The 12,279-nt window shown below is 51.1% G+C and overlaps 1 protein-coding gene and 1 non-coding gene across 5 annotated transcripts in view; both read right to left on the bottom strand.

Moving 5' to 3' along the window:
- IGSF3 (immunoglobulin superfamily member 3) overlaps positions 1–12,279 on the bottom strand; it is a 93,171-nt gene that overhangs the window by 49,509 nt on the left and 31,383 nt on the right. The gene's annotated exons all lie outside the window — the stretch shown is intronic.
- Positions 2,350–2,480, bottom strand: LOC135364257 (small nucleolar RNA SNORA63). The gene has a single exon (XR_010411178.1). It is a non-coding gene; the product is annotated as a small nucleolar RNA SNORA63 (small nucleolar RNA).

Genomic DNA, 12,279 nt, shown 5'->3' with positions numbered 1-12,279 from the left:
ATATGGGTGACTCTCGCCTTTTCTTTTCTTTTTATTCTCCCATTATTTTATTTATGTATTTATTTATTTAAAAGATTTTATTTACTTATTTGGCAGATAGAGACACAGCGAGATAGGGAACACAAGCAGGGGGAGTGGGAGAGGGAGAAGCAGGCTTCCCACCGAGCAGGGAGCCCGATGCAGGGCTCGATCCCAGGACCCTGGGATCATGACCTGAGCCGAAGGCAGACGCTTAACGACTGAGCCACCCAGGCGCCCCTCCCATTATTTTAAACAGGCAAGTATGTGTTGTTTTTAAAATGCAGATAAAGGATGATAATGATTAGCACTTTAGGGTGCCAGACACTAGCCTCACTGCTTGGCGTACATCATCTCATTTAATCCTCACACCACGAAAGGAAGGTGACGTCATTAGAGCCACAATGACCAGACAAGGAGATGCCCTTGGGGTTAAGTCACTTTCTCCAGAACAAAGAATGTGACTAATACTTTTCTTAGTCTGTGGCGCACGCTGAATGTGCTAGGGGAACATCAGTGCTAAGTGAGGATAAACCACAGAATGGCTTTTCTTGCCAATCTGGTCCTGACGACCATCGTGGGGAATATATGGCCTCAAGTTTAAAATGCCAAACAGACCCTCTGCGGGGTGGAGACTGGGCCAAAAGCTCCCCAGAACGTTCCCGAGAGAGAGCAGTCAGGGAGGCAACTCCAGGGACAATGTCTGAAGATCCCCACTTTTTAGCCTTCAGCCAACGGAGGACAAGAGTGGCATGAGCTAAAAGAATCTCCGTGCGATCTCCTTCCGGACCAGGGGACAGACAGACACAGAGCTTGGCCCTTGCCAACAACAGCCAGCACTATGTGGGACCCCGCTCAGGTACCAGGCACCGTTCAAGGGCATCGTGTGGATTAACGAATGTCAACGCTCACAGCAACCCCAGGAGGTATATTCTCTTAGTGTCTTCACTTCACAGAAGCAGAACCTGAAGCAAAAGGTGGGGGAAGACAGTCAATGAAGCCAGGCTGGAGACACCCACACCACCCAAAGCACCTTCACAGAGAAGGTCCTGCTAGGTCAGTGTCACCGCCCCCTAGAGGCAGCCTAACCAAGGTGCATGCGCGCACACACGAAAACTACAGAGCCAGGACAGCGGTCTGCCCTGCTTCCCAAGACCATGGGCACAAAGGCCTGTATCTCGGTCCTTATTTCCACTAAAAATATCCCCTGAAACAGCCTCTGACTCCGGTGCGATTCGTGCGGTGCCACAACCCAGCAGCAGATCCGAAGGGTGCAGCTAATTCCAGACTTTTCTCCCTCCTTGACCTCACACAGCACAGGTGGGGTTGTGAGACCTCAGCTGGTAATATTGAACCTCTCTGTGCCTCAGCATCCTCATCTGTAAAGTGATTTAATCTTCACCTGGTTGCTGAAGGATTAAATGAGTTCTTCCTTGAAGACTCTTAGCGCGTGGCCCATCGTAAGTGCTCAACAGGCAGGAAGCCACCAGCTGCAGGAGGACCTGCAGTAGGAAGTGATGTTAGCTCTAGCTGTGAAACCAATTTCTCCCCCACACCATGACAAGGTGTATTTCCCAAACACAGCTCAACAATACCTCCTGTCCCGGGTGCTCTTCCTCAGTGTGACCCTACCATCGGGGGTGGGCTTTGATCCCCCTCCCTTGGGACCTGGGCGGGCTTGTGACCCTGTGGACGTCAGGGTCAGGTCAGACACAAGTAATGCAGCATCTGCTCTAATACCACGGAAGAACTCCGAGGGTCCTGAGGCTGCCATGCTGGGAGGAAGCCCAAGGCACGTGGACGGGCCCCAGGGAGGGGGCCATCATCTCACTGCTCAGCCACAAGCAGCCTCCCAGCCTTGAATCTTCCCAGCTGAGCCCCCAAACACTGGGGAACAGAGAGAAGCCACCCCCACCACGCCCGCCCCAGTGCCGGACCCACAGGTTCCACGAGCATAATAAAATGGTTATTCTAAGCAACTGAGTTTTGGAGTAATTGGTTACAGGGCAAAGATAACTGGGACATAGGCTATGCTTCCAACCAAAGGTTTCTGAGTACCTATTATATGAAGGGGGGCCCTTCACAAACTGAGGGAGAGATTTTTTATTTTTTTTAAAAAGATTTTATTTATTTATTTGACAGAGAGAGACACAGCGAGAGAGGGAATACAAGCAGGGGGAGTGGGAGAGGGAGAAGTAGACTCCCCGCTGAGCAGGGAGCCCGATGTGGGGCTCGATCCCAGGACCCTGGGATCATGACCTGAGCCGAAGGCAGACGCTTAATGACTGAGCCACCCAGGCGCCCCTCAAGTCAGTGTTTTACTTGGTAAACATGTCTGAGACCATGCATCCTTGGCTGCTAAGCACCATGGCGGACAGGGCTAGAAAGGTAACAGCTTTATTTTGAGCAGGGGGCAAAGACAAGGCAGCACTTTACAGCTACATTGTAACTAGATCCTGCATCGAGGGAGAGATTAATAAGACATGGTTGCATGCTAAGCGGACAATCCCAAAGGAAATGCACATAACTGATCATTATTATATAACAGAAGGTGACAGCAGTGAGGTGCAAAGTGAAAAGATTAAGGTCCCTCAGAAGGAGAAAGGTAGGGCGCCTGGGTGGCTCAGTCGTTAAGCTTCTGCCTTCGGCTCAGGTCATGATCCCAGGGTCCTGGGATCAAGTCCCGCATCAGGCTCTCTGCTCCTTGGGAGCCTGCTTCTCCCTCTGCCTCTCTCTCTCTGTCTCTCATGAATAAAAAAAAAAAAAAAAAATCACCAAGGGGGAGAACAATTAAAAAAAAAACAGAAGGAGAAATGTACAAACAGGCTTCACAGAAGTAGGGGCATTTGAATTGGGTCTTGAAGGATGGGCGGGGAAGTAAGTGCCACACAAAAATACGATAGTGTCGTTCCAGGACCAGCAAGAAGGTTGCCGTGGGCTCTGGTCACATGACTGGAGGGTACAGGACTGCCAGGTGGGAAAGGGCACCGAAAGGCACACGGATAAAGTCAAACCTCTCCTCTGGGACAGGGGGAGCTGAGAAAGAGGCCAGCAGAGGAAAAGTGAGGACACAGATCAGATTTGTGTTTCTGAGTCCTCATTCTGGAGGTGGGTGGAGGACAGAGCAGAGGGCAAGAATGGAAGCAGGGAGACCGAATTAATAGTCAAGTGAGACAAGATGAGGGCCTGGCCTGGTTTTAAGTTCAAGGACAAAAATATCACTCATTCCTTCTCTCTCTCTCTCTTTTTTTTTTTTTTGGTTTAATTCCCCAGTGGTACCTAAAATAGAGCTTGTCTAAAGATGATGATTAGTTAATGTTAAATTATTGATGCCACTTCTAAGGAGGTATGACTACCCGCTACAGAACCAGCAAAGAAGATGGCAAACACAATGACTCACTTCACCCCAAACTGACTTTGATCTCCACGACATGTGTCCTGCTGAGTCATGACGAGGCTTCCTCGCTGTCTGCCTAGGGTAGGACTCCCAGGGAGCGAGCCCCTGGGCTGGGTCCCTGCCCCCCAGCTGCGGCCTCATTTACTCGATCCTAAATGCTGAAGCCATCACCTTAGAATGCTGCTGAACTACGACTTCAAAAATACTTTAAACATTCTAATATTTACTTCAATTAGTATATTTAAAACAAATGTTAATGAAAATATTATAAGCCTTCAATCTCCTCCGACTACCAGCCGTCATCCTGCTTCCCCTCCTCAACTCCCCAAAGACTGGCACTGCTATGATTTAGGGATATACCACTCCAGACTTTTCTTAAAAATGCACGTACATACAGATACACACACACACACGTGTGTGTGTGTGTATAATCATTGAAAGTATCAGTCCCCACTTTTTTATATAAACACTTTGGGGTTCCATACAGACACGTTCCTTGGTTTTGCTCCTCGATGTTTTTGAGATTAAATATAATTCTAGTTCTTTCCTTTTATACAGCTATATGGTATCCCCTCCTGGGATTACACCGCACTTTATTTGTTCCCCTACAGATGGATATTTACAGGATTTCTAAACGTTTTGCTATAACCAACATGTCCTTCTCTTTGCACATGCCTATCACTAGAACAGCACTCCAATGGGTCTCAAGGGATAACCTGCTTCCAGCTTATGACTCCTCGATTGCTGACCTAAGTCCCTTGGTCTAGAGCAGAACTAACCTACTTTGAGATCTGCAGACCAGAAGCCTTGAGGAGTGAAGGACCAGACTCTCCCAGAAGATAAGGTCTGACTACATGAAAACAGCGGCCCCAGATGCCAGCAACTCTGTTCAGGGTCACGTCCACCTCGGACGAACCGCCAGGGCATCTGCTTCTCCTGCTCACGCACTCCCCTCCCTTCCCCTTTAAACCCTTCCAGCCTCACCTACATGGGGAAGACGGTCGAGACGTTAGCCCACCACCTTCCCAGGCTGCCAGCTTCCTGAAGAAAGCAAGCTTTCCTTTCCCACCATCCTTTGTCTGTCAAGTATTGGTTTTTGAGCAGCGAGCAGCTGAACCTGAATTCGGCACCTGTTCTTGGTCTGGGAACAGTACATCTTTGTCCTCTCCTCGCCCAAATTTGTACAATCCCTAGCTTCTCTCTCCTTAACCATTTAACCCACAGGGGAGACCTGAGCACTTCTAGGATGTCCAGGGCTCTTCCACCCATGACATGCTTGGCACTAGGCCCAGCCCCCAAGACCGTATCTCCCTGCTCTTCTTCCTCAGTGCCCCCTCTCCTGTCACTCACCCCTCGCCATGCCCTCCATTCCCTTTCCAGAAAAGGCAGGGCTAATGCCCCAGAGTCCCCACTACCTTCTCATACTCACCTGGGGCCCCCTCACCCCCATCCTAAAGTTGGCACAGCATGGAAGCAACTGGAAAGGCACATGGGGGTGCCCTGCAGCCTGCCCTGATCCTACCGCGCTCATGGCTAAGGTAACAGACCCTTTTCCCAACTCCACCAGGACCGAAGGCAGCATATTCAGTGGAAAATGCTTATAATTGATAGAAGTACCAGAATTTGCCTTCTATCTTCTGGAGGAGAAAAAAAATTAAAAGATGGAATCAGATTACTTGCCTGTAAATGCTCTCCCTATAATTACCCTAGATCTTCTGACCACTGTTTTCCTTCCATCGGTTTCAAAGATAACAGAAATGGACTGAGTGTCAGGCAGGTTGTTTTTAATAAGAGGGCAACTTCATGGCACAGTTCCCCTGCCAAGTCTGGTGGCCTAGGAACCACAAGCTTTGCGTGAGTTCCAGTAAAAGGACCCTTGCTCAGAACCAGCAAAGGCCTGCTCCTCCTCACCAGCGTGCATTTCGTAACTGTTGCTGCTAACACCCTTGAAGGGGGTACTTCTGGACCCGGGATGCCCCAGTTTCACCAAGTTCTCAGGCTGGTTGAGAGGCATCTGCTGGATCTCCAAACAGTCTCTTTACTGGCCGTCACCACCACCTCCATGTGGGGCAAGATAACACCTCCTTGGTTCCCCCATCACACCCTGTCCTCTGGTTCATCCTCCTAGAAGCTGGCAGGCTTCCTGTCTGTGTCTCCTTTGACGTTCTCGTGGCCCCAGAAAGAGGATGCTAAGCCCAGGTCCTTCCCGAAAAATGCCAGAAGGGCTCTTCAGGGTGGCATCAGGAAGGATGTTAGCTCGCCGGGGCAGCAAGGAACGCAGAAGACCTCAAGGGCCTTGTCCAGTGCCTCAGGAATAAGACCACGACCTGGGTGGGAACCGGAGGCCACGGCTTCGGGAAGCTCATGAGAGGTCTGCCGTGGCCCTCAACACAATGTCCACCCCCTTCCTGTTCTGTCTTCCAATGCCAAGGCCACAGACACATATAGACACACATAAGAAATAGGGGCTGCCCAGCTGCCAAGGCACGCACAGGTTTTGAATGGGTGGTCTTTAGACAGACCTCAGAGCAGTTTCCTTCTCCTGGTGCAGCCCCTTCAGCTCCCCCTCAGCGAGCACTCCTTGTATAAACCACTAATGCTCTTCTCCCAGCTCCACCCAAGACCACAGCCTTCTCCCTGTGCTCTCTCGGCCTCGTGGAGGCCACGCTATGAATCCCAGTGGGAATCTCTAGACACTGAGGAACTCTGTTACTATCTGTGCATGCCCTGAGCTCAGTGCTTGGGGCTTGTCAGACACTTCAGTAAACATTATCGATGGATGAGCCAATGAGCTAACAAGTACAGCAGGCTCCAAGGGCCCACTTCTCCAAAGTGAGGAAAAGCCCAGAACACCCCCCTTTGGTTCCAGAGGTGCTCAGGCACCTTCCTCTGGAAGGTTTTCTTTGTGTGTCGTGTTTCCTAAGCATTCTGCACTCTGCACAGATTACCAGGCTGGCTTTGCAGGACAGTAAAGGAAGCAAATGGGCTGGCAGCAGAGATGACCATCCTCCTGACCATGACCAACCCCCCTACACGTGTGGGCCATCCTCTTGGACATTAGCCGGATAATCACAAGGATTTGAGCTCAGGGGCCCATTCGACTAGCTCAAGAGTGTATGTGTGTGGGCTGGAGGATGTACAACAAGTGACACTGTGGAAGTCCAAAGCAACCCAAAAGTATGGGTCATAGACCTTGGAAGTCCCAGAACTGGAAACCCCCGTGACCTAGACGACTTCCTCAGGTAGGCTGCACTCCTCTCTTCAAGGATGGGTTTCCTTTACGTGGCCAAAGTTTCTGTGCTCCAACAACTCAGCTCACATATGCCCCCCTTACCTGTGCATTCACCTGCAACTCCCCACTATGGCTCTCGGTACAAGTGCCCCAGACGGTAACCTCAAAGGCTCAGCTGTGGATTTGGAGGGTCGTTTAGGATACACACTTCACCCCACCCAGATGGGCTTCTGCATCCCATTACTTGGCATACAACCACTGTCCCCTTGGTCCCTGCTGCAGACAAGGCAGCAGGGACCATGGGGGAGGGGGCCACCCCCTGCTTCAAGTGTGAGTAGCCAGGCACCCTGAAATATGTCCAGCACACTAATAAAGAACCAACATCCACACTCAACTAAAAATTAAGAGTCAAGTGCACGGACACCACCTCTGAGGATTTTCCCAAGCCCCTGTCACCTCTATCATAGTAATTCACGGCCATTCCTTCTCTCTCAAGCTTTGGCTTTCATTGTTGGTGGTTCAGTCTCCTGCACCGTGCCCTCCTCTGTGGGCAGCCCTGGGGATGCATCATTTTCCAATTTAATTCAAGCAACGTGCTTTGAGCATGACTGTCACCAGGTAGTGAGCAGCAAGTCCCCTGCTTCTTCTTACTGGGGGGCAGGAACACATAAAACACAACTCTGCAGCAACCCAGAGACGAGAACTGGGGGGTTCAGAACACAGCCCTGGGAGGTATGCAGGGCTGCGCTGGGGGAGAGCAGAGGGGCCCTCCAAAGGGTGGCAGCACCAGGAGTAGCACACGGGGGTGGGGATGGGGGTTCGCAGAAGCAGGGAGAGGCCCACCCAGCAAGGCCCTACGGCGGAAATGACAGCCCTTCTCCAAGATGGGGAAATATTACACAGCCATCGAAAATCACAGAGCTAAATATTATGAACACCTAAAAATGCTGGAAGCCTCTTACTAAGTTAAAGGAGAAAAAGGCTCTAAAGGGGTTTGCAAGTATTTTTGTCAAGAACCACTCACCCCACTACAATATGTGTGGGGAAAGTACCAGGCTAACATGCAGGAAATGCTGAAGGACAGGAGGGTGTAAGTGACTGGTTTTCTTTGTGTGTCGTGTTTCCTAAGCATTCTGCACTCTGCACAGATTACTCTTGGAATGAGGACAAATGGTCACAAAGTATTTCTCAGACCACCTTCCTCCGCACCCCCCAGAAAAGGAGTCAGAGAGGAGTGAATGTTTTTGTGCAGATGAGTCCGAGGTTGTGTGAGCAGGGGAGATGGGGGGAGGGGGGGAAGGGGTGTCTAAGTGGCCTGTGTGAGGTGGGGGAGGGGAAAGGGAAGGGCTGAGAGAGACTAGATGGCAAAATCGGCCAGGGCCAGGCTGGCCAGGTGACCTGGCAGGTGTGACATGTCACATGGTTAATCAGTTGCCCTCTATTTGAGCTTGGTACTTGCTCAAGGGCCTGGTTGAACAGGTTCAACCTCATCATCTTCCTCTTTTTTTTTTTTTTTTAAGCTATTTAGCCACTTTGCTGAAACTCCTTATTTTCCGAGTTATTAAACTTTCAATCCCATGTTGATCCGTTCCGAGCCCTTGTACGCATCTCTCCTCTTCTTTCTTCCAACCGGATGCCCCCGTGCAGCACGAATGGAGACCATGAGCCCTGGTGACAACCATCCCTCCAGGGTACAGAGAAGGCCCCTGAGTGACAGCCGGCTGGGGGGAGTCCTGAGAAGGCGGAAGTTCAGGCATTACCATGCAGGCTGTCTCTGGCTTACCCAGGGCCAAGGACGCGCCCCACAGCCCACGGCTGTCCGTGATTCCCCACTGGGAGCGAGGGCAGCCGCACCAGCAAGGGCCCTGGAGAAGCCTTGAGGAACAGAGATTTTGGGACTGGGATTCTGAACATTGGCAGAATGGTCCCACAAGGCACAGGGAGGGTTCAAAAGCCTCTGCCGCCTGGAGGCAAACCCCGGCCCAGATGCTGAAGGCACTCCCCAGACACACCCTCCCAACTAGAGGGGCGAGAAGAAGCCCTCTGGGAAAGGAGACAAAAGACACGAGGTGAGGTGGTCATGAGATACCTCATCTGACACTGATGCTTCTCTGCAGCTGCCATCTGAAAAGGGCCACGAGGACGGAGTATCTGCGAAACCCATACTAGCGGGCTCCACTAAGTGTCCTCTCATCTGAACTTCACAACCACCTTGCAAGAAAAGTATGCTGTTCCCATTGTACAGATGGCATGAGCAAACGGAGGCTCAGAGAAATTAAGTGCCACGGTGAATGTGGAGCCAGGACCCCATGCTCCTTTTTCATCCACTCCACAACTATGGACGGTGCTTCTCCTTCGCCGGGCCCCGTGTCAGGCTGATGAGCTACAAGACCCCTATCCTAGCCGTGGAGGAGTGGGAGACAGACGTGTAAACAAAGGCAGAAGGGCTAGCAGCATGGCGAAGGACACGTGGGGGGCACGGGGCAAGCGGTCCCTGCTAACTGTGAGGAGTCGGGAGAGCTTCGGAGAACAGAACTTCCTGGTGCCAGTTTTAATTAGGACGAGCGGACACTCCTGCTTGGTGAGGCTGGACCAGGCCCTCAGCCCAGGGCAGCCCGCGTCCACACAGAGCTACCGGGGGGAGCTGGAGGGCCCACGGGTGCGGGCATGCAGAGGGGTCAGACGGAGATGAAGCAGCCGCAGGGCAGATCAGGTGGGGCTCGGGCGCCATGCTAAAGAGGCTTTGCTCCAAGGGCAGTGAAGAGCCACTGAGGGGTGGACACAAGAGTATGTATATTCCAAATCATGTCTTGGGAAGGTGGTTCTGGCAGGAATGATGGGGAAGGGGTCCTAGCAGAAGATCCTTGCAATGATCCAGAAGAGCGCCACTGAGAACCCAACTGGAGCAGATCCCAGGAGGTGATGGGAGGCAGTCTGGAAGAAGAGATACTAAGTAAACGTGGTCAAGAGCCCAAAGGAAGGGACGCCTGGGTGGCTCAGTCGGTTAAGCGTCTGCCTTCGGCTCAGGTCATGATCCCAGGGTCCTGGGATCGAGTCCCGCATCGGGCTCCCTGCTCCGCGGGGAGCCTGCTTCTCCCTCTGCCTCTGTCTCTCTCTCTGTCTCTCATGAATAAATAAAATAAAGAAATAAATAAAATCCTTAAAAAAAAAAAAAAAAAAGAGCCCAAAGGAGTGTCCAGGGAGCCGTCCAGAGCAACTCCCAGATCTGGGCGACGGGGTGGGTGTGCAAAACAAAGACAGAGGAGGCAGGTTTGGGGGAAAGTTGATAAGGTCATCATCGGACTGAGAGTCCATTCCCCTGAGCCCGTCCAACTCCCCAGACCACCCTGCCACTTGCAGCTAGAAATCACCTCCTCCAACAACCCTCTGCAGGACAGAGGGAGCAGAGAACAGTCACACAGCTGATGGATAGCAAACACTCAGATGGGAGGTGCCTCAAAGCCCAAAATAAGCCATCGATCAATTTGAGAAAGTTGATCGATAGTTAATTCAAGACTGCTCCCAAATACCTGGCACTCAGTCCTCCTCAAAACCTCCGTCAGCTGCAGACCCCACAGCTCCCAAATGGGCATCATTACCACGAAGGTCCAGACACAGCAGAAGTCACCAAGAGCAGAGCCTGTTCCTGGAAGGCAGTCAAGGATTCCAGACGTGCACAACTCAATCAATGCAGGCTTGATTGAGAAAAGAGAGGAGAGAGACAACTGACATTCAGAATAGAAAATGATCCCATTAATGAGAGCCCTGATGACATGGCTGTGAAGGTTATCACTTTGCTAGGGCTGCACATTTAAAATAGTTACGTGGTAATCAAAACCAGAAAACGCGGGCCATCCCCAAAGGTCTCCAACGTACCCAGTGCTGATAAGAGGAGTTATCAGTTGCCTTTTGTGTATACGGCCAGATGAGCCATGGATCTGTTTGGGGCGAGGGGCAGGGGGCTGCCAGCGCCCCTCGGCACAGCAGACTGCCATCGAAAGGCAACAACCTCGCCAGGATTTAAACAGCATCTCAGAAACCACTTTCAAGATAACTGTGGAGTGATTAAGCATGCAACACACTCAATGAGGGGCCTCAGAGGCAGGGAAGAAAGCAAACCCAGAAGGAGCAAACAGGGACGTGAACGCTGAAGGATTCATGCTTAATCCTGCCCAGCGATCCCTTTTCAGCCATATCTTTCTGTCTGCCCAAACTCACAAGGATTGTAAAGGATATCTATGCTCTAAGAGGGAGACGAAAGATGGTACTCATTAACTTAGAGCTCCCCTTGTCTGGTGGGATGAACTCACCATACCTGTGGAGCCAGGACCCAGCGCATGGGGTGCTTTTGAGGGGGAAAGGAGCTGCTGTTTAAAACCTTTTTACGGGGGCGCCAGGGTGGCTCAGTCAGTTAAGCGTCCGGCCCTTGGTTTCAGCTCAGGTCATGATCTCAGGGTCATGGGATCGAGCCCCGGCCCCGTGTGTGTTGGGCTCTGCCCTCAGCACAGAGTCGGCTTGAGATTCTCTCTCCCTCTCCCTCTACCCCTCCCCCTGCTCGTACCCACGTGCTCTCTAAAATAAATAAATAAAATCTTTTTTAAAAACCCCAAAAAACCTTTTCACAAAACCTCCAGCCAAATCCAGAAAAGTAACGGGCTGCAGCCAGGCACAGGCGAGGCGACAGATATAAAGGGGCCCTGAAAAAGTTTTAAATCCCCATGCGTGGGGCTGGTGACATCAGTGTGTTTACAGAGCATTTGATTTACTTGCTAAGGCAAAATTCCAGAAGGATGAGACATGGGGACCTGAGTGGAGAGTTTCTTCACGACAGCTCTCCCCGACAGGCTCATTGTAAAGTAATGAATCCTGTGGACACTCAGAGAGAAAAAATAGCTTCTAATGCTATGGATCGATGCTGCGCACTGCAGAGACACAGCCTTTGGTGTCAACGAGCTGTGTTCAGGTACTGCACAGTGTTCAGCTGCAACCTGTCCCTTTGAAGGCCAGCTAAGAAGTGCCTCCGGGCCTGGGCACAGTGCCAAGGTCTCACGCTCAAACCATTTGGAATCTCCTGGGTTCAAGCATTCCTGTCCAGAGCTGGATCAGGTACTTCCCACCACCTGCACCAGGGACTCGGGGTCTCTGTGGGTCAGCATCCATCCCAGGAAGTAAAGCAGAGCTGGTTTTGTGGGAGATTTGTGTTTTTTTTGGCACAGGGAGGACTTTAGACAATCTCTCAGTTTCCTCTCTAGGGCTGAATTCCCTACATACAAAAAAAAAATTTTTTTTAACCAAAACAAAAAAGGGAAAACACCTAGACAATCCATAAAGTCCCTTTTCAGCTCCAAGTTTGTGTGATTCTGTGATACCAAAATTCAAAGCCCCTGGGCTCCCCCACCTGTATATATTTCCCTCTGCCAAGGAAATGTATGTGTAACTGACAGAACAACAACAAAAAAAATCAGAAATCATGATCTTGGGAGTAAAAGAACACTTAGAAACCACACAAAGCAGAAATGAAGAACCAACATGGAATGAATCTGACTTGAATTAGAAGCAACATCAAGGGCTCAGAAAAGCCTGAACACAGCCCCAGGCTGAGGCTGACCCTGAGTTCACAGGCGGGGCCTTC

This window comes from Mirounga angustirostris, unplaced genomic scaffold, assembly GCF_029215605.1.
Source record: "Mirounga angustirostris isolate CCGP_5_RB_7025 unplaced genomic scaffold, mMirAng1.0.hap1 SCAF_4, whole genome shotgun sequence".
NCBI classification, from domain to species: domain Eukaryota; kingdom Metazoa; phylum Chordata; class Mammalia; order Carnivora; family Phocidae; genus Mirounga; species Mirounga angustirostris.
The sequence above is the reverse complement of the archived record's forward strand: the minus strand, read 5'-3'. Positions and strand labels throughout refer to the sequence as shown.